This window comes from Sinohyriopsis cumingii, chromosome 15 (genome assembly GCF_028554795.1).
Source record: "Sinohyriopsis cumingii isolate HCF-2022 chromosome 15, ASM2855479v2, whole genome shotgun sequence".
In the NCBI taxonomy this organism is placed as follows: domain Eukaryota; kingdom Metazoa; phylum Mollusca; class Bivalvia; order Unionida; family Unionidae; genus Sinohyriopsis; species Sinohyriopsis cumingii.
In genome coordinates this window covers 139,422,298-139,443,783 of record NC_142975.1, presented here as the reverse complement: position 1 = coordinate 139,443,783, position 21,486 = coordinate 139,422,298, and the positions used below count along the sequence as shown (strand labels likewise).

General features: G+C 43.4%; 1 protein-coding gene across 3 annotated transcripts in view; it reads right to left on the bottom strand.

The window, feature by feature from the left end:
- The window catches only part of LOC149782901 (b(0,+)-type amino acid transporter 1-like), a 204,435-nt gene that overhangs the window by 77,819 nt on the left and 105,130 nt on the right, over window positions 1-21,486 (bottom strand). The gene's annotated exons all lie outside the window — the stretch shown is intronic.

The window sequence follows — 21,486 nt, the reverse complement described above, 5'->3', positions numbered from 1 at the left end:
AGTGAAATAATTCAAAGATCTGGATGTTTTTAATAATTTCGTCGAATCACGTGAAACATTCAAAGACTTCAGTGATATTCTACTTTCTTGAAATTTACTTTGAAGTAAAACTGTTAGATAATATAAATTGCGTTTCTTCAGCGGTGCTAGCACATAAGCACATTAGAACCTTCATTCGGAATACCTTTGGGTCGTTTCCAGATTAATACTGAAATTGATAGTCTATTAAGGATAACATTCTAGGAATGTCAGTTAATTTTTAATTCTTTCACATTTTTATTGTATATGTTAGGGGAATAAATTTATATTTTGGAAGATTGAATACTTGTTGGATTTCACCTTGTCTTGTTACATAGTTTAAGCCCCTAGACGTAACAGTGCTTCTTAGAAATGTTACTACTCCATGGCATTAAACTACATAATGACAGGAAGTGATACGAACAACTTCAGTAAAATTCAACGAATAGTTTATTTCCCTAGAATTCAAAGTAAAAATTCAAAAGACACTTAACATATTGTGAATTGCACAACAGCGTTGTCATTTCAGACTACATGATACTCCAAGCCTATGTCGGTGTTAACTTTCGTATGAGCTGCATTTGAAGGAAGTTATTTGCTTCTCTGTTGGAACACGAATTCTAACCTTCTACATCTACATGATTACAATGAACATTTTCTCATTTTAGAAATTACTCAAGGGACATTTAGTAAAGGCAATTCAAGAATTATTTTAACAGTTTGCGTTTTCTTTCCGTCGTAATTGAATGTTTGGTCCGATATCGGAACATACCCCTACAGAAATTCGTTCCTACTAGAAGCGTGTCCTACTCCAATGGGTCTTTGAAAAGGTACAGTCTCAGAACCGTGGCATACTCCAATGGGTCTTTGAAAAGGTACAGTCTCAGAACCGTGGCCTACTCCAATGGGTCTTTGAAAAGGTACAGTCTCAAAACCGTGGCCTACTCCAATTGGTCTTTGAAAATATACAGTCTCAGAACCGTGGCCTACTCTAGTGAGTCTTTGAAAAGGTAAAGTCTCAATGTCAACTCATCTTCAAATCTCTTAATGAGGTAAATCACATAGTGACTTGGAGAACTGTTCTACTCTGCAGACGAAAAACAGACAAAAAGTTCAGATGCTTTTTGCTAGTAATGATTTTATTTGGTCCAATGCAAATGTTCATGATGTATACATACACACTGTAACGTTGGATTTGAATCTTTCAGTGTTCATACATGTCAACCACAATCTGAAAATCGCCCGGAAGTAGTGAAGGGGGGCACTTTACGTACAATGGAAATTAGCATTACAGACCCCCTTGGGGCACTTTACGTACAATGGAAATTTAACATGGCGAAAAATCGTGGGGCACTTTACGTACAAGGGGAATTAACATGGCGATAAATCGTGGGTCACTCTACGTACAAGGGGAATTAACATGGCGATAAATCGTGGGTCACTTTACGTACAAGGGGAATTTAACATGGGAATAGAGTTTGGGCTTGTTTAGGGACAAGGGGAATGGAACATGGGATTTTTTTCTTTTTTTTAAAAAAAAAAAATTTTTAAAAAAGGGGTAGGCAATTCAAAGACTATCTCTTTTCGAGAAATATGGCTGGCCCTGAAAAGGGCCTTTGGTTTATGTTAATATGCCCTTAACATAGAGGGCATTTGCGACATCTTCTTTTCCTCAAACTTCGTCTTACAGCAGGGCCATACATCAGAGTCCTCTTGAGGCAACCTTGTCTCTCTATATAGACTCTTCTTATCCACAGGCTGCTGTTGGTCCTGTGGACAACGGTCCACTTGGATCGGACATACATGAGCATGTCCGTCCTGAACATCATTGTTGACACAAGGGTTGAAGATTCAACGTCTGTCCACATGTTGAGGCTCCGAGAATAGGTGAATCAATGCAGTGAACGGCGCTTATTTATAGGGACAGGAAGGATTGAAACGGATTGAGTTCATTCACCAATCCGAACACGCGTTACAGAATTCAGTCAGCCCGCATCCAATCGTAAGAGTGCAGTCTGTGACGTCACGTAGTCTATATAGATTCGCTAGCGCTTGTGTGCAGTCAATCTATGCGACAGTGATTCAACATGACGGAAACTCAGAAAACGATCCATTGGGGTGCACCAGCAGGAGAGACTGCCCAAGGGAACCCGGACTTACTTTCAGAAGAGGTGAATTGGGATTTTGTGGATTTTCTCTCCTCGCAAGAATTTGTTCCGGAACCTTCGTTACCTTCTTCATTACCGCAAGTGGAGAATTTTAGACAGAGACAGAAAGAAGAATTGGAGAAATTTATACAACGACAAAAGGAAGCCGAACAAGTTTTTCTCCTACAGCAACAGCAGCAAGAAGAAGAGGTAAGAAAAAAACAACAGCAGCAACAGCAAGAAGAAGTAGTAGCAGCAAAGAAACAAGAGGGTGAAAATCAAACGGTCACGGTACTGTTGGACATTTTAGCGGAGTTAAGAAGTCTGAAACAAATGTATCAGACTTCATTATCACGACCGAAGAGAATACGACCTTCCCGAGCTAAACACGTCAACCCTGTGACTAAGCCTACCGTACCACCCTTAGTGATTTCAACCCAATCATCATCAGCATTACGCAGTTCAGAAGTAGGCCTTGGCCGTGGCAAAGGCATAAGGCAGTTAAAGTTGATTGGTTAAACTCACCCCTTCACCATAAAGAGAAAAAGGCCCTTTTCAGGGCCACCCACATTTCTCGAAAAGAAATACAATTTCAATTTGCCAATAACTAAAAAAAAACCCCACTCATTTTACCCTTATAGTACGTGTCTGTGTATGAGTGCGTGAGTGTACGTTCTTATTTTAAAATCATAACTAAAAGACTCTTACCTTATATCATTCATTTATTCTTTTATCCATTTTTTACAATCCAATTCACAATTCACAACACAACACTTTAATGAAAAGTTCATTGACTTCTTCTTTCTCCTTGTTTAGTCTCTCTGTTTTTTGAATTTCTTCACCATCACACTCTTTTCCTCTTCTTCTTCCTCCTCGCTTTCTTCCCTTCTTCTTTTTTTCTCCTGTTTCTTTTTCTTCACCTGTCTTCTTTCTTCCTCAGAAGAATCCCTCTCTTCTTCCGAAGAATCCCTTTCTTCTTCTGAAGAATTCCTCTTTTCTTCTGACTCCTCTTGTTTCTTTTTTGGGCAATCTGGAGACCAATGTCCTTTTTCTTGACAATAATAACAGGTATCTTGACTTTTGTCTTTTTTATCCCCTGTTTTTTTTCTTTTTTGACGGTCTGGACACTCTGAAGACCAATGCCCTTTCTTCTGACAGATATAGCAAGTATCTTGACTTTTATCTCTAAAGGAAGGAGAGTAGTCCGTAGGCTGGTCTGAAGAGAATTTTCTAATGACCCCTCGCAAAGCTCTGACGAAACGTTCCATCTGGTTAGTCTCTTCCATCGTTGTGCTCGGCTTGAGAGTGAAATGAATAGTGAAAGGACAAGACACACACCCTTTTATATACGCTGGTCTGCTATGACTATAAAGTAGTTTATGGTGTTTGAACTTGAGTCATTTGACTTTTTGCTTTCAAGATGAAACGATCTAATTCATTCGAGAAGAAAGAAGAAGAAAGTAAGAGGCAGAAACGTGATCTATCGCCTCGTACCAGGGCTGAAATCTTGGCACAAATTCATGCTAGTGATTTTGAAGAGGACATGAGTGAACCAGAATCCGAACCCTCTAAACCAAGTTCACCACCCTTAGTCAACCCTGAAAAGTACTATTCCATTCGAGAGACGGAAAAGCGCTCCTCTAGAAAATTTAGAACCACGGCTTACAAATACACAGTGAAGTTTAAAGATTTCAAGGCTGAAGTGCCGTTAGAGAAAGCAGAAGTGTTCATCACCGAGGTGTGGGATTCTTTGCTCACTGCACTCAAGCAGCAATGTCAACCCAAAGAAGACGATCGCTTGAGACTTTCCATACAACACGACGGTTTGAAATCCCCTGTTTGGATCGAGTTTAGCACCCCTGCAGAATTGAACGCTTCCAAAGTCATGGACAAGATTCAACACGTGCAACAATCTAATGACCAGTTTGACATCACCGATGGAAAAGCCACATTGGACATGACCCACGTCTCTCCTCCTCAAGGAACTGGACGCAAAAAGATGTTATTGGTGGACGACCTTCGCAACACCAAAAAGAGTCTCGTCCGAATTAACAACTCTCATGACCAGATGTGTTTAGCCCGTGCCATCGTGGTGGGACGAACCTATGCCGACAAGAACGACACGGTAGAATGGAAAAGAACCTGGAACACTATTCAACGATCCCATCGAGCCAAACAACGAAACGAAGCAGAACTCCTGTTGCAACAAGCTGGCCTGTCCAAAGACACACCCTGTGGCATTCCTGAGATGCAAAAATTGCAAGATGCCCTAGCTCCACGCTACACCTTGAAAGTGCACCCTCAAGAAGTGCGCGGACCTCTGTTGTTTCGAGGCCAAGACTTTAAGGACGGAAAATACATTCATGTCTATTATCACGATGAACATTTCGATACCATTACCAGTATCACCGGATTCCTGAAATACAGTTATTACTGTGAGAAATTTGACCATGGTTATAACAATCGAGAGCAACACAAGCATTGTGGATCGAAATGCACAGGATGTTTGGCCTCTTCACCCTGTCTGAGCGAAGAACCAGTGCCTTGTTCCACTTGTCTGCGCACGTTTGTCAGCCCTACCTGTTACCAACAACATCTGAAAACGCAAGGTTCACAGAAGAAATGCGCTTGTCAACTTCTGAGATTGTGCTCTACGTGTGAACAAGTCATACGTACCAATAATACCAAGGCACACGTATGTTCAGGAAAGAAAAAATGTCACATTTGTCACCACATCGTGGACTTGGAACACCAATGTTACGTGCAAAAATACCAGCCCCCACCAGAGAAAGAGGACGGTCACAAGAAGAAAGGCAATTTCATCTTTTTCGATTTCGAATGCATGCAAGAAACCGGCATTCACATTCCTAATTTCTGCGTGGCTCATCGAGCGTGCGAGAAGTGCATTCAAGAACCTATCTTCAGTCATTGCCATCACTGCAGCAAGATACCCGGGGGGCGTGAAAAAATCTTTCGGGGACCAAACACGTTAGCCGATTTTGCCCAATGGGTCTTAGACCCCGTCGACAAGACGTGGAGCCAAGAGGACATCGAACGTTACGGAGATTGTCATCGTCATGCCACGGTGATGGCTCACAATTTCTCCGGATACGATGGACAGTTTCTTTTGAGGTACTATACGGAACAAGGCACCGAACGTCCTAAAGTGACTTTGAACGGAGCCAAAATCATTTTCATGCAAGTGGGACAAGTGCAGTTTAAAGATTCGATGAGTTACTTGGCCATGCCTTTGAGTCGAATGCCTAAAACGTTTGGAATGACAGAAATGGCTAAAGGGTATTTTCCACACTTTTTCAATACGGAAGCCAATCAACACGCCGTTCTACCCCATTTGCCCGAGGCTCACTATTACGACCCCGACAACACGCGTACCGAACAACGAGAAGCTTTCTACGCTTGGTACCAGGCTCACGCCTTGGACCCTTTCGACTTTCAGGAAGAAATGTTAAAGTATTGTCGTTCCGACGTGGACATTTTACGACGTTGCTGTGGAAAATTTCGAGAACTGTTCATGGAACACGGAGGGGTCGATCCTTTGAAAGAAGCTTGCACCATTGCCAAAGCGTGTTCCTTAGTGTATCGACAAAGATTCATGCCTGAAAACACCGTGGCTGTCATCAGTCCTCAAACGACCCACTTTGTCAAGCGTCAATACTCGGTCAAAGCCCTACGTTGGTTACATTACTTGTGCGACAAGGAAGACAAGTGGATTCAGCATGCTCGCAACGGAGGGGGCGAAAAGACCATCGGAACGTATTCGGTCGATGGCTGGGACTTAGAAAACCCCAAGATCGTGTACGAGTTTAACGGTTGCTTATTTCACGGATGTCCCGTCTGTTACCCTGACCGTGGCACTAAAAATCAGTTTTTGCAACGAACCATGGAAGACTTGTACCAGGACACTTGTCAGCGACGCCTAAAGTTAGAACAGCAAGGATACCAAGTGGTGGAAATGTGGGAACACGAGTACGATCACCGTATGAAAACCGATCCCGAGTTTAAACGCCTCGTGGAAAGTTACCAGTTCATGGACCCGTTGAACCCGAGGGATAGTTTGTACGGAGGAAGGACCAATGCCACCTGTTTGCTGTACCAAGCCGACGAAGAGAAAGGAGAAGAAATCAAATACTTGGATGTGTGTTCGCTGTATCCCTACGTGTGCAAATATTGTCACTTTCCTACAGGGCACCCGCGATTGCTGACGGAACACATCGACCTGGTCAACATTCGACAATACGAAGGCTTGATCAAGTGCAAAGTTTTGCCTCCCACGAACCTATACCATCCCGTCTTACCACACCATTGTCAAGGCAAACTGATGTTTCCCTTGTGCCGTACTTGTGCCGAAACGTGCAACCAAGACCAGCCTTGTCATCACAGCCAGGAAGAACGGGCCTTGACGGGAACCTGGGTCAGCGTGGAATTGTTCAAAGCTCTGGACATGGGATACCAACTGTTAGAAGTGTACGAAATTTGCCACTTTCCCAAGACACAACAATACCACAAGGGTGACCCTACTCAGAAAGGCATTTTCGCAGACTACGTGGATGCCTTTTTGAAACTGAAGCAAGAAGCCAGTGGCTATCCTTCCTGGTGTCACACTCCCGAAGACCAAATACAATTCAAAGAGAAATACTACGAACAAGAAGGCATCACTTTAGACCACATCGAGAAAAACGAAGGCAGGCGATCGTTTGCCAAAGTGATGTTAAATTGCTTGTGGGGTAAAATGGCACAACGACCGTGTTTACCCAAGACGGAATATTTGACAGAACCTTCCCGCTACTTCCAGATGATTCACGACAAAACCAAATACATGAAACACGTGGACGTCGTTCGAGAGAATTTGATCTTGGTCAATTACGAAGAAGATCTGGACTTTGTACAAGACGACCCTTTTGGAAATGTCATCATTGCGGCTTACGTGACAGCCCATGCTCGCTTAAAATTGTACGAAGCTTTAGAACTGTTAGGGGAACGCGTCCTGTACTTTGACACGGACAGTTGCATTTACATCCATCACCCGATTCAACATCACCCTGACATCGAAGGAGACCGTTTAGGAGCCTGGACAGACGAGCATCCCGACGACAAGATTCTAAGTTTCGTCAGTGGTGGTCCCAAAAATTACGGCTACGAATACCGGGACAAACAAGGAGAAGTGCACACGACGTGCAAAGTGAAAGGACTGACTCTGAATTATCGTACCAGTCGAGTGGTCAACTTTGGGGTATTGAAAGAAGCCTTGCAATCGGGAGAGGATGGAAACTTTAAAGTGACCACCTACCAACCGAACAAGATTGTACGTTTACCCACTCACCACATCGTCAGTCGACCCTTGGAAAAAGTCTATCAAATCGTGTACCAGAAGCGAGTGAGACTTCCCAATCATTTCACCTTACCGTACGGTCACGTCGGTATTGGTTTGTATATAAAAAGGAACCCTAGACAAGATCGATAGTTCATTGTGACTACCAAGACCGAGCAAACAAGATGAATACTTTGAAAGAGACATCGTTCCAGTTTGGGGATTGTAAAAAAGTTGTATCTTCCTCTAGTGTGACTAATATTGGATGGATAAGACCCAGGCATTGCGACGGAAAATGTCCGGAAGGAAACTGCGATTGTCCATGTGGTTACCATTGTAATTGCGTAACGGAGTTTGCAGACGAGTGCGATTGTGAGCCTTGCGATGGGACCGATGCTGTACCTTGTGACCTGAGCGATGCCGTAAAGCATCATGGGAACTTTGTTCTCACTACCCCTATCATGGAAAGTGATGCTGTGCGTGTCAAACCTGTGGGATGCGAAAGCGATGCTGCTCGTCCTCTTGGACATTTTACTGGGTTTCGTTTTATAGGGGAATGTCGACCTTCACGTTTACCTCCCTACGGATGTCATCCAGCCCTGAGCAAACTCCTACCCATTTCACTCAACCCTCATCGAAACGAACCTGTGAAAAACGAATATTCGTTTCCTGTGCGTTTGTCGGAATACTGCGACTTTGAAAATCGTCTTCAATCGTTCAAAGGAAAATGGCCTAAGTATCTGGGAGGACCGACCCCCGAAGAATTAGCCAGAGCCGGATTTTTCTACTTGGGCGAAGGAGATAAAGTCAAGTGCTTCAGTTGCAGTGTGTCACTTCACCACTGGGAACCGCAAGATTCGGCCTACGTAGAACATGCTCGATGGTCACCGAATTGTCATTACTTACCCTTAGTGGGACCGAGACATTGAAGTAACTTCTTACCATAATAATCTGTTCATGGATACTTTACAAGAGAACATTCGTGCTTTGCCTGTGGAGTTGAGAGAACGCATTTATCGAGAGCTGGTCAAAATACAAGTGAAACGTAAAGAACAATTGCATCCGTTACGTCACCGGTGTTTGAACCACTGGTACCTGAAGGCTATACAAGGATTGATTCAATTGAAAGTGTTCCATCGGACAGACATTGATCAACGATCCTCTAGTTTTAAAAAGGATTGGTTTGGTATGGACGATTGTAGTTACATCATTGTAAACGTACTGCATCGAATTCCAGAGGAAGAGTTAACGAATTACCAACATCTTGAACACAATGTCAACTTGGTGAAAGAGGAAACTTCTGAACGAATTGTAATGTGTAGATTAGTGACTCAACGATTTAAATTCGACACTGAAGTGAAACCATGTTTGTGCAAAGAGTACATTTCTTGTGTCATACCAAAGAGGATTTAGTATGACCTATTCATGGATACTTTGCTAGAGAACATTCGTGCTTTGCCTGTGGAGTTGAGAGAACGCATTTACCGAGAACTGATCAAAATACAAGTGAAACGCAAACTCAAAGTGATTCATCCGTTTTTAAATTATGCTCTGTTCCAAAGTACAAGAAGACTGATTATGAGTGGATATTACATTAGGCACAAAGTTAAACGAGGCTATTGGCTACCACCCAGCGATTCCAAAAACAGTGTATATACTTATGGATACTTTACAAGAGTACATTTTGGGCTTGCCTGAGGAGTTGAGAGAAAGGATTTACCGAGAGCTAGTCAAAATACAAGTCAAACGTAAAGAACAATTGCATCCGTTACGTCACCAGATCTTTAACCACTGGTACCTGAATGGTATAAGAGGACTGATTCGTCAGAAATTTTTTCACTGGTCAGACCTTGTTGAATACTTTCAGTATATGAATGATGATGATGGGCTAGACGTTCGTAATTTTGGTTACTTGGAGATTCACTTACTGCAACGTATTGAGGAAGACGAGTTAAAGGATTACCAACATTTGTTACATGGAATCTGCTTAGAAAAAGACGAAACATCTAGACAAACTCTGACGTTTCAGTTACAGTATGTAACATTTAAATTCCCTACTGGAGAACGAACGTGTTTGGTTAGAAATTACCTTTATTGCTTCCGAAACACAGACACTATAAAATCAAGTTGCCATGCCACGGATTATGTCACATATCATTCAACAGATTCCGTGGAAGGAACTCAATGACCATATTCAAACCGTGGATCATTACCATCAATTATTACAAGAACTTTATCCATTCAATTTGGGACGACAAGTGGTGTGTGTCTTAGTGACTTGTTTTCTGGGATTTCGTTTACCAGCCGATTCTTTGTGGACTCTTTACGATCAGTACTTACCACCTCCATGGCCTTAAATGGTCACGAAAAACTCCTTTTGCTCAAAGCCTTGCGGTTTCATCTGGATACTTCTCGACCTCAACAGGAAAAAAAGATTCGTCAACTTTTAGCTACCCAAGACGTGTATGACGATGTGTGTGTAGCTTGTGACTTACACCCTCATTGGACAGATGTTCGTGACTGGAAAAAAGGGGGTTTTGAGGCTTGGACCCAAGAAGTGGCCCAGTATGCACAAGAGTTGTTCAAGGAAAAAAGTTACTTTTCAACCTGTGTTAGTGACGGTGCCAGAAGAACCCGTCACCGAGAACAACCACTCGCTTCAGGACAGGACTGTCATGGACATTCCTGAAAGGTCATTCCGGGAGGACACTTGTGTGACAATACCTCATGTAGAGACTGTAAGAACATTACACACTGTCCCTAGGACATCTTGGTTACCCAAAACATGTTGTACAGACACTTGTTTATATTCCACTTTGATTGTTTTGATGTGTTTTTTATTCCTGTACATCACTATTTGGGTTGTATGTATTTTTGTCTTTCGTATTCATGTTTAAAAAAAAAACATTCAATAAACGTGTTCTGAAAAAGTATATAAACTCTTGTCTTGTTTGTTTTTCGTGTCACAAGTGACATTTCTCACACCATGGCTACCTCTACTGTCTCTGCTCCCTCTTCTTCTACTGTCAAAGTCATCGACGAACACTTAGATCGTGCCAGTTGGGAGGCTTTGTATCTTCGCCACCCCTTTAACATGCTCATTGCTGGACCTAGCGGTTCAGGCAAAACCGAATTCGTCAAACGTTTGATCGAACATAAACATCATTTGATCGATCGGCCCCCTCAACGAATCGTGTGGTGTTACAAAGAGTGGCAATCGGCGTACAGCCTCTTGCGAGAAAGTCAAGGCGATTCCATCGTGTTTGTGGAAGGCATTCCTAAAGAAGACGACGGCATCGTCTCTGACTCCCGTCTAACCCATTTGGTCATTTTCGACGACATGTTAGGAGAAGACGAAGAAGAAATTAAACTGTGGTTCACGCGCAAAGGGCATCACCGTAATGCCAGTGTCGTTTACATCACCCAAAATTTGTTTCAACAAAGTAAAGCCCATCGCACCATCAGTCTCAATGCGCATTACGTGGTCTTGTTTAAAAGCCCTCGAGATAAATCGCAAGTGCAAGTCTTAGCCAAACAGTTAGGAACGCCTTGGCTGACTCAGGCGTACGACGATGCCACTCAAACTCCACACGCCTATTTACTCGTCGATTTGAAACCTACGACCCCCGAGGATTTGCGATTTCGTACCCACTTGTTTCACCACTGGTGCCAAGACGGAGGGCCTGTCCTGTACACGTCTCCGTCCTCGACTTCATTTCACTCCTCCCATGAAAAAAATCTATAAAAACCTCAGACCCTTTTTCGTCTGTCTCACACAGTGTGAACATGACGTCCCTTCAGTCGCATCTTCCCGTCAAATTGATTCGTGCCTTGTATGGCATCAGTCGAGAAAAAGATCCACAAACACGAGCCCGTGTCTTAGAAGCTAGTCTCAACGAAGTCTTACGATGGTTTACGGTGACGGCACGTCAATTACTCCAAGGAATCATTCAGATTCCTCATCAAACCAAACGCTTTTTCGATCGAAACAAAGTCGCTTTGGTCCAACTGGCCGATCCCCGCATCGACACTCAAACCAAAAAACAAATCATTTTGAAACCTGGAGGGAGCGGTACTCTAGGAGGGGTCATCATTCGCTCACTCTTAAGATGGGATCCTAATGCCCCCAAAGTTATCCCTAAGACAAAAGTTCAACGAAGCCCCAAGAAGAAAAAGACCAGGTCCCCAAAGAGAAGAACTTCTCCAGTGGCGGGACCCTCCTCTTACCAGACACCACCCCGAAAAAAGAAAAGAAGCCCCCAGAAAAAGAAACAGAGAAAAAGTCCTCAGAAAAAGAAAAGTCCACAGAAGAAAACTAGTCGCAAGAGAGGCACTGCGGCCAGGACGCAGCCTTACACTCGCAAACCACGACCTGCCACAGCGGTGACTGTGTCTCCGACAGCCTCACGTTTATCCACTTCTCCGTTGATGTCACCAGGAACTGAAGAGTACTTGGAGACGTTGATCACACCAAGAACTTCTCCGTTGATGACCCCCAAAAGAACTTCCCCAGTGGCAGGACCTTCCAATTTAGCGGCAGTGGCTGCTGCTCACAAATTACCTTCTCCCAAAATCAAAGTCCATGAAAGATCGGGCATGTTACAAAGTTTACTGGATTTGTCCAAGCAAGAACTGACTCGATTTAGTCCGTTACGTACCCCTGCACGACGTGTCATGCCTGTCATGAAGTTGATACGCCGTAAAGACAATCAGTGGCGACGCGTTCCAGTATAAAAAAGGCCTGTGACCAAGTAGGGTATCAGTGTTCTTTCGGTGCTCCTAAAGACTCAAAGATGTCACCCTCCAGAAAACCCCAAGGAAAGAAAAGGAAAGGACTGCCACCACGTTTAGCCAAACATGGGGACATGTTATCTGTCCTGTCCAAAGCTTCTCCACCCCTACGAAAAAAACTCATTCAAACAGCCTCCAAAGAGGTCATCGATACCGTGTGCGAATGTTGTTTGAACGTTTTGAAAGGCACGATCCCTTTGTGCAAACACCAGAAACAATGCTTAAGCAAACATCGTCACGTTCTTCGCCAAATGGTTCGAAAGAAAATTCCCATTCGTCAAAAAAAGAAGATGTTAGTGCAACGTGGAGGCATTTTGCCCCTCTTGTTAGGTCCCATACTGAAAGGAGTCTTGGGAACCATGTTGGGAGGACTGATGGGAGCAAGATAAAAAGGCCCTCGGAAGTCCCAAAATCTCAGAATCGACCCCTGACAACCCCATGGAAGGACGAAAACTAGCTTTAGTGCCTTACAAACGATGGATGGAATACCATCGTTGGCAAGAACAACGCACCCCGCATTTACCTCCCAATCCCAATTTGAGCGAGATGTCCCAGTTACAACACGAATTGCAATCCTTGATGGATCGTCAAGATTTGTCCGAAACAGAAAAATCGCAAAAGTACGGTCAACTCTTGCAAAGACTGCAACTCTTTCACCAGAAAGCTTTAGACGAAACAGCTTTACCCACTCTAAAAGATTTTAAGACCTTGATGAAAAGTCCAGCACCATCATCATCATTACCACCACCACCACCACTACCATCCCCAAGGGTCACCAGAGATGCTACCCCACAAAGACCTGAGGAAGAAGAGCTGCGCGAAGTGTTTCAAACACCGTCAGCAGCTCCCATTTCGAGTAAGATTGCAGCATCCTTGTTGACCCCGTCCCCCACACCCCAACGAGAAGAAATGAAAGCTTGGGTTAAAAAGATGATGTCCACGCCTCCTTCGACAGAAGTGAAAAAGAAAGAAGGGAAACCAGAAGCGAAAAAAGAAAAGAAAACCAAAGCCATTCCATTGCCACCTCCACCTCCACCACTACCTTCGACTTCTACTCCCGTAGCCCATCGGACACGTAAATCCGTTTCCAAACCACCCTTTCGACCCACCCAAAGTAGCATCACCGAAGAGTGGGTGACTTATTAACACACCAACACACAAAAAATAAAAAAATGGAAAAGGTCTTAGCCAGCATTTACTACGATCCCTCGCATCCTGCAGGTTACGCAGGAGTTCAAAAATTGTATCGTGCTGCCAAAACGCGACTGAAAAGTCTCCGTTTACCTCAAGTGCAACGATGGTTACAAGAACAAGCTACCTACACTTTACACAAACCCATTCGACGCAAGTTTGCCAGAAGTCGCACCCGAGTGGAAGGCATCGATCATCAATGGCAAGCCGATTTAGCCGATGTCTCTCATTTGGCCAGCTACAATCGTGGTTACAAATATTTGTTTTGTGTCATCGACGTCTTTTCCAAATTTGCCTGGGTCGTGCCTTTGACTTCCAAATCGAGCAGCGAGTTAGTGCGAGCCCTGCAACGGGTGTTGAAACAAAGCGGTCGTCGCCCTCTTCGATGGCAAACGGACAAAGGCACCGAATTTCTGAACCAAGCTTTCCAAAAAGAATTAAAGAAACGTGACATTCATTTTTTTACCACCGAGAATCCCGAAACCAAAGCCAGCATCGTGGAGCGTTTTCAACGCACTTTGAAAGAACGCATGTGGAAATATTTTACGCATCACCACACTCTGAAGTACATCGACATCTTACCGCACCTGGTGCAAGCGTACAACCAATCTTACCATCGAAGCATCGGACGTGCCCCGCAAGACGTGACTCCCGAGAACGAAGTGTTGGTGTTTGAGCGCCTGTTTGGTACGTCCCCGACGAGGGCTGTCCCCAAGAAAAGTGGAGAGTTGACCGTAGGAGATTGGGTGCGCATTGGCAAAACCAAACGCACTTTCGACAAAGGTTACTTACCTAACTGGACGACCGAACTGTTTCGCGTCACTGGACGAGTACATGGCCGTCATCCTGCCGTCTATAAATTGGAAGACATGAACGGAGAAGTGCTCAAAGGAACGTTTTATTTGCCCGAGTTACAACGTGTCACCAAAAAAGAAGACGACGTGTACGACATCGAAAGCATTCTCGAACGCAGAACCCGTAAAGTGGGCAAACGACGTGTCAAAGAAGTCAAAGTACGTTGGAAAGGATATCCACCCAGTTTCGATTCTTGGATCGACGCTTCGCAAGTCATCGACTATAAAAAGAAGAAGTGACCATCATGCCCTTTCACACAGCAGACGCAGCTACGTCGACCACTCCTCCTTCACCTAGTTCTTCTGTGCAAGATTTACAAAAACAACCCTTGTGGGTGTGGTGTGGAGAACGTGTGCCTAAAACGCAAATCGTCTTTTTCTGCCAAATCTTCGTGGTGTATTGTGTCATCGGGGCAGCCATCGCCAATTTGAGTTTGCAACAAGGAGACAAACAATTGTGGACCATTTTATTGAGCAGTTGCATCGGTTACCTGCTTCCTAATCCCTAATGAAATTCTCCTCGAACGGGAACGTTGTGTCCAGTGCCAGTCACCACTCCAACAACCACAACCAGAACCCCATTTTGGGCGGAGACACGCCTCTGACATCCAGTAATATCCCCTCGGACAGCCACAGAACTCTGGAATTATGAGTCACCAAAACCAATTTTACTTGACCTTACCCAGTGACAGTTCCATGGAGGTGTTTCCCAATAACACGTTGTGCTGTTACACGGCCAAATTACCTCAAGCCATCCCCTTAGATCACGAAGCCCATTGGGAAGTGGCTTTAGTGGAAATGATTCACCCAACCCAAGTCCACAATATCACTGCCCAGCAAAATTGGTTTAAGGTGGAAGTTCATGACAAACAATTGCAAGAGGAGTTGGATAAGACTGGCACATATACCAATAAAACCTATGATGACAAAACTAAAACGACCACCTACAACTTGTTCATTCTCCCAGGCTATTATTTCAGTGGTCATCATTTGGTCAGCGCCATAGCCTCCAGGTTTAATGGCGTGTTCCATAAAGCTTTGGGGAATGTCCAAAAAAGTGTTACCCTGGAATACCACAAAATAGCTCGTCGCTTTCTGATGAAATTTTCTGAGGGGTCCAAAAAATTCATGTCTTTCTTATTTTGTCCTGAATTGTTTGACATATTGGGCGGTGACGTGGAGCTGAGGAAGACAGGAGAACAAAAAAAAAGCCCCGAATTACCAGTCATTCATGACAACGACTCTTTTGCCAGGTATTTTCGTTTCCCGGTAGAACTGAACCAAGGACTGAATTTGATCTTTGTGTACTCCGATGTGGTGGAATACAACGTGGTGGGACACACCTCCGTGCCGTTACTGCGTGTCATTCCTTTCAAAGTGGATTCTGCCACAAACGCTGACGAGGAAGGTGGAAACACTTATCACGTTCACCGCGAATTTGTCCATCCTCACTATTTGCCGGTCAGCAAGTCGTATTTGGACACGGTCAACATTACTATAAAAGGAGATTTGGGACAAAATATTCCATTCACCAAAGGAAAAGTCACGGTGAAACTCCATTTTCGAAAACGGTTCTCTCACGACTCGTAAGTCATGTATCCAGTGTACCAAGGGGTGGCTCGACAGCGAGGACACGGTTTAGGAGACATGTTAAAATCGGCCTTTCGTTCGGTGGCCCCGGTGTTGAAACCGATGGTAACACGAGGATTGCACGCCTTGAAAGATGCGGCACTGACGCAAGGCAAAGAATTTCTCCAAAATGTCATCATCGACAAACAAAACCCTAAAGAAGCCTTCATGAGGGCAGGCAAAAATGTCTTGCTGCAAACGGGTAAAGACATTTTAGGCCGACGAGACACACCTATAAATGCCCTGCACGCTACCGAATCAGGCATTCAGCAAGGACAAGGCAGAAAGAGACGACGCAGAAAACACCCTTTCACCAGACTTCAAGCGAGAAAGGCCAAGAAAAGAAGAACCGTTCGAGACTTAGACGTTTTCGATTATTGAGGAAGAACAAAAAAATGATGCACCGAGAGTCTTGTGCTTGTTCCAAGACGGAACTGGATATGTTTGCCATGCCCCCCACCATGATGACGATGCAAGAATCCCAGTGGGTGGAATTTCACCCGGTCTCCTCATTGACCGATTCCGCTCCCATCGAGTTTGAAATCAAAGGACAGCCCGAAGATTACATCGATCTGAATAGCAGTTACCTGTATTTGAAAGTCAAAGTGATCAAAACTGACAACACCAATCCTGGAGCCAATGATAGGGTAGCGCCCGTCAACAATTTCATGCATTCCTTGTTCAGCGAAGTGGACTTGTACTTGAATAACAAACTGGTCAGTAGCAGCATGGATACTTACCCGTATCGCGCCTACTTGGAAAATCTCTTGACGTACGGAAAAGAAGCCAAGAACACTCATCTGGATGCTTGCGTGGTATGGAAACCTGACACGGCAGGTGAGAACACGTTTAGCGATACAGCCCTGACAGCAGATGACAATCTTCACAATGTGGGGTTTAACACACGTAGAACTAAAATTCTGCAAAGGCGAAGTTTAGAACTGATGGATCGTTTGCATTTGGACATGTGGTTACAAGAAAAGTATTTGCTGAACGGTGTGGATATCCGCCTGAGACTGAATCGTAGCAGTGCCGCTTTCCATTTGATGACCCATGCCAATGAATACAAAACTGTTATCCAAGAAGCCAAGCTCTACGTGCGTCGCGTAGAAGTGTTACCTAAAGTGGGAAACGATATCAGTCAAACGTTAAGCAGAACAACTGCCAAGTATCCCATACGACGCGTAGAAGTGAAAACGTTCACCATTCCTGCTGGACAGCGATCCATGATCGAAGATCATCTGTTCCAAGGACAGTTACCCAAGCGTTTGATTGTTGGTATCGTCAAGAATACAGCCTTCAACGGAGTCCACAACGAAAATCCTTTTGAGTTTAAGCATTACAATGTGTCCAAGATCGAAGTCAGTCGCGATGGCAAGACCTTGTGTACCCGACCTTTCGAGCCTAACTTTGCCCAGAAGAATTACTTGAGATCGTACTTGTCCCTGTACGAAGCCACCGGTCAGTTAGGAACCAACACCAGTCACGGCATTACGTACGACGATTATGACGGAGGCTATGCTTTGTGGGCTTTCGATTTCACTCCAGACCAAGGCAGCGACGAGGGACATTTCCACCCTATAAAATCTGGCCAGATTCGAGTGGAAATTCAGTTTGCGAGTGCACTGGAAGCAGGGAACACAGTGAACGTCATCCTGTATGCAGAATTTGATAATACGATAGAAATCAACAGTTTAAGAGAAGTCATCCTAGATTACTAGAAGCCATGGAAGACTGTTATCCCTCTTTACCTAGTGGAGAAACTTTGGAGATGGAATGTAAGGAGACCGTGGAAAAAGAAGAAGAAGTGATCATGATGAAATCGAGATGGCCAGAACAAGAAGCCCATTTAGTCTCCTGTTTTGCCAAACACTTGGTCGACAAAATGACGGAATTGATCAAGAAAAATTGTTATGGATGTCAAAACGATCATCCCAGTCAAATTCAACACGATAAATGCCTGATGTTGAGTCAAGAAGAAAAATTGGACGAGTATCTGGACGAAGCTTGGAGTCTCATCTCGAACAAAGACGTGTTGCACCAGTGGTATAAAGACTTGCGTGAACATTCTTGTCCAGCATTAACCACTCAAGAGATCCATCGTATCGAAGCTCTCCTGAATCAGAGTGAGGAAACAGAACGAATAACCGTTTATTCGTCAGACATTTTCAAGCAAAAAGTCAGGATCGAATTAACGATTTATTATTACCAGTGAAGAAGAAAAAAACACAAATCAATGGATACCTGGGAACTTTATTACCTTTTGAACCACAGTTCGTATACGGCTTCTTGGAATCCCGTCGTCTGTGCTAAAGATGAACTCCCTCATCGCAAACCTAAAGACCATCAAGCTTACGTCATCAACACGGACGACAGTCATCTCCCAGGAACCCACTGGGTAGCCGTCTACTTTCCTCAAGAAGGATGTGTGGAATATTTCGATTCGTACGGATTGCCCCCTTTGGAAGACGATATCATCGACTTTATGAGAAGAAATGCTCAAACCACCCGATTCAACAACGTGAAATTACAAGGAACAGATTCCTTGGTGTGTGGACAGTACTGTGTGTATTTTCTGCATCATCGCAGCCTGGGCTATTCCTTAGAACATTTAGTGACTCATTTCGATCCTCGTTATTCTGCTAGAAACGATGTGAAAGTAGATCGATGGTTTTGTGACCATTATGCTTATCTTTTGTCTCAAGCTAGGAAACGTAGTGTCCATCAATGGCCTAATGATTTCCAACAGTGGAAATCACAATTTCATTCACAACGTTGTCAGCCCTGTTTAAAGTAGATTGTGAATTGAGAAAAAAATGTTGGTGATTTGAAAAAAATTGTTTGATGTTATAGTGTTGGATTATTGTTAAAAATGTTAGAGTTGTTGTTGGTTAGTGTTAAGTGATTTTTGAATAAAAAATGTTGTGTTTTGAAAAAATGCTTTTGTGGTTTGTTTAGCTATAAGAATGTTGGATTGATGCTCTTTCATTTCTTACTATCCCTCTCATGAACGTTGCGGCTCGAAAACCGTGTGGGGGATGTTTTCCTTCACGTCCGCACTTTAACTTTAAGAACCGGGTTGTTTCAAGTCTAACCATCCATTGTCGACTCATCCTCCTACGAAGATGTGCTCCAAACTAGCTAAGCTCAACGAAGCCTACGTGAATTTGCATAGGGTCAGACACAGTCTGATACCGAAGCCAGAAGAAATAGAGAATGTGAGAATGTTAAAAATCACTGAAGACCTGATAGAAGAGCTCTTCAGAGAAGAAATGAACAGGGAAAAAGAAGAATGGACAGAGAAGTACAGACTTCAGACACAGCAGCAACAGCAGCAACCACAGCAGCAGCAACAACCTGAAGCTGACAGAGGCTTTGTCGATTGTCGTATCGACACCAAAGAGTTCTTCTTCTCTTTCCGAAGAAGCAGACCTATCGCCAGAAAGTCTATCCTCAGAGGACATCGCATTCTTAGAAACTAAAAAAAGAATGCCATAGCAAAACAAAAAAACAGCCCTTTTCAGGGCTACCCCAATACTCTAGAAAAGAAATAACGATCGATTTGCCAATGTGTGTAGGTAGAGTAGTGTGAAAATAAACACTAACTCTTTCTTAAAAAATGTGAGGGTATGTGTTTGTGTGTTTGTGTGTTTGTAAGTGATAAAGTAGGTTGGTGTGGATAGTAGATTAAAATTATGTCTTTTTTTGGTGTTTGAGGTGTATATTTGGGGTTAGATTGGATTGCTTTGCTTATGTGGATAGTCTATTGAAGTGATTTATAAAAAATTTTACAATAGTGATGGGTAGCATAAAAAAGTGAGTGAGTGTTTCTTTTAGGTCCGCGCGTTGTTGTTGTTTTTTTGGTCATGATCTAGGTAAGATCCATTTTATGTTTTTAGGGGGATGTTTTCCATCACGTCCGCGCTTTCACTATAAATTGAAACTCGCTGGGCAGTCTAGCTACCCTTGTTGATTGATCAACACAAGAATGAATAGCAGAATAGTGAAACTGTTAGAACTCCAGATGCACCTGGAATATGCCAGGCGCATAGTAAACGAACTATCAGCGGAGGCTATCGTAGAAGAAGCAAGAATAAAGAAGGAAGAGGAGGAGAGAAGAGAGAGGGAAGAAGAGGAAAAGAAAATAGAAGAGAGGATGTCATACAATATTCCCGAGACAGAGGATTGGGGTGCTGAAGCGAATCATCCCGCCTCTGCACTCTCAAGACAAAAAGTAAAAAGAGACTGGAGTCAAAGATGCGTGTGTGGCGCCAGGCCAGGAAGGTGCAACCATTAGATAGGTGCATCTGGAGTTTAAAAAAAAAACAGCCCTTTTAAGGGCTACCCAATACTCTAGAAAAGAAATAACTATCCATTTGCCAATGTGTGTAGGTAGGGTAGTGTGAATATAAACACTAACTCTTTATGAATAGTGGAAGTGTATGTGTTTGTGAGTTTGTGTTTGTAAATGTTGAAGTAAGTTTGTGTGAATAGTAGATTTTGGATTTATTTATTGATTCTTAGCGTATATAGAGAGTATAGTTAGGGTTATATTATATGAAATGAGAAAGTAGGGGATGTTTTCCTTCACGTCCGCGCGTTGTTGGGTCATGATCTAGGTAAGATCCATTTTATGTTTTAAGGGGATGTTTTCCTTCACGTACGCGCTTTTCGTATAAGAACCCACAGTATTAGTTGTTCAAACCATTCTGCAAAGAATAAAAAGAAGATGGCGTCAAACCAAATGGACAAAATACAAACCTTGCAAGACGTTTTAGACAACTTAGGAATAATGGAACAGATGCTAATAAGACTGGTTGAAGACCATTATTCCTATAGTCCCCATCGTGTAAAGATGGAAATTAACAATTTAAGAAAAGCAAAGGACAAGATTAGTGGTGTGATGAAGGAAATAAAGGAGGAGAAGGAGGATGAAGAGGAAAAGATAAGAATAAGAACATGGAACGAAAAAATTGAAAAAGAAGAAGAAAATGAAAAGAGGAAGAAAGAAGAAGAGGAGGAAGAGAAGAAAGAAGAAGAGGAGGAGAAAAAAAAGAAGAGAAAGAGTGTTGGAGATAAAATAAGAAGTTGGTGGAGGAAAAGAAGAAATTAGAAGAAGCAGAAGAAAACCCAAAGGCCCTTTTCAGGGCCCCCATATATCTCGAAAAGAGATAGTCTTTGAATTGCCTACCCCTTTTTTAAAAATTTTTTTTTTAAAAAAAGAAAAAAATCCCATGTTCCATTCCCCTTGTCCCTAAACAAGCCCAAACTCTATTCCCATGTTAAATTCCCCTTGTACGTAAAGTGACCCACGATTTATCGCCATGTTAATTCCCCTTGTACGTAGAGTGACCCACGATTTATCGCCATGTTAATTCCCCTTGTACGTAAAGTGCCCCACGATTTTTCGCCATGTTAAATTTCCATTGTACGTAAAGTGCCCCAAGGGGGTCTGTAATGCTAATTTCCATTGTACGTAAAGTGCCCCCCTTCACTACTCCCGGACTTGCATATAATTTCTGACAGC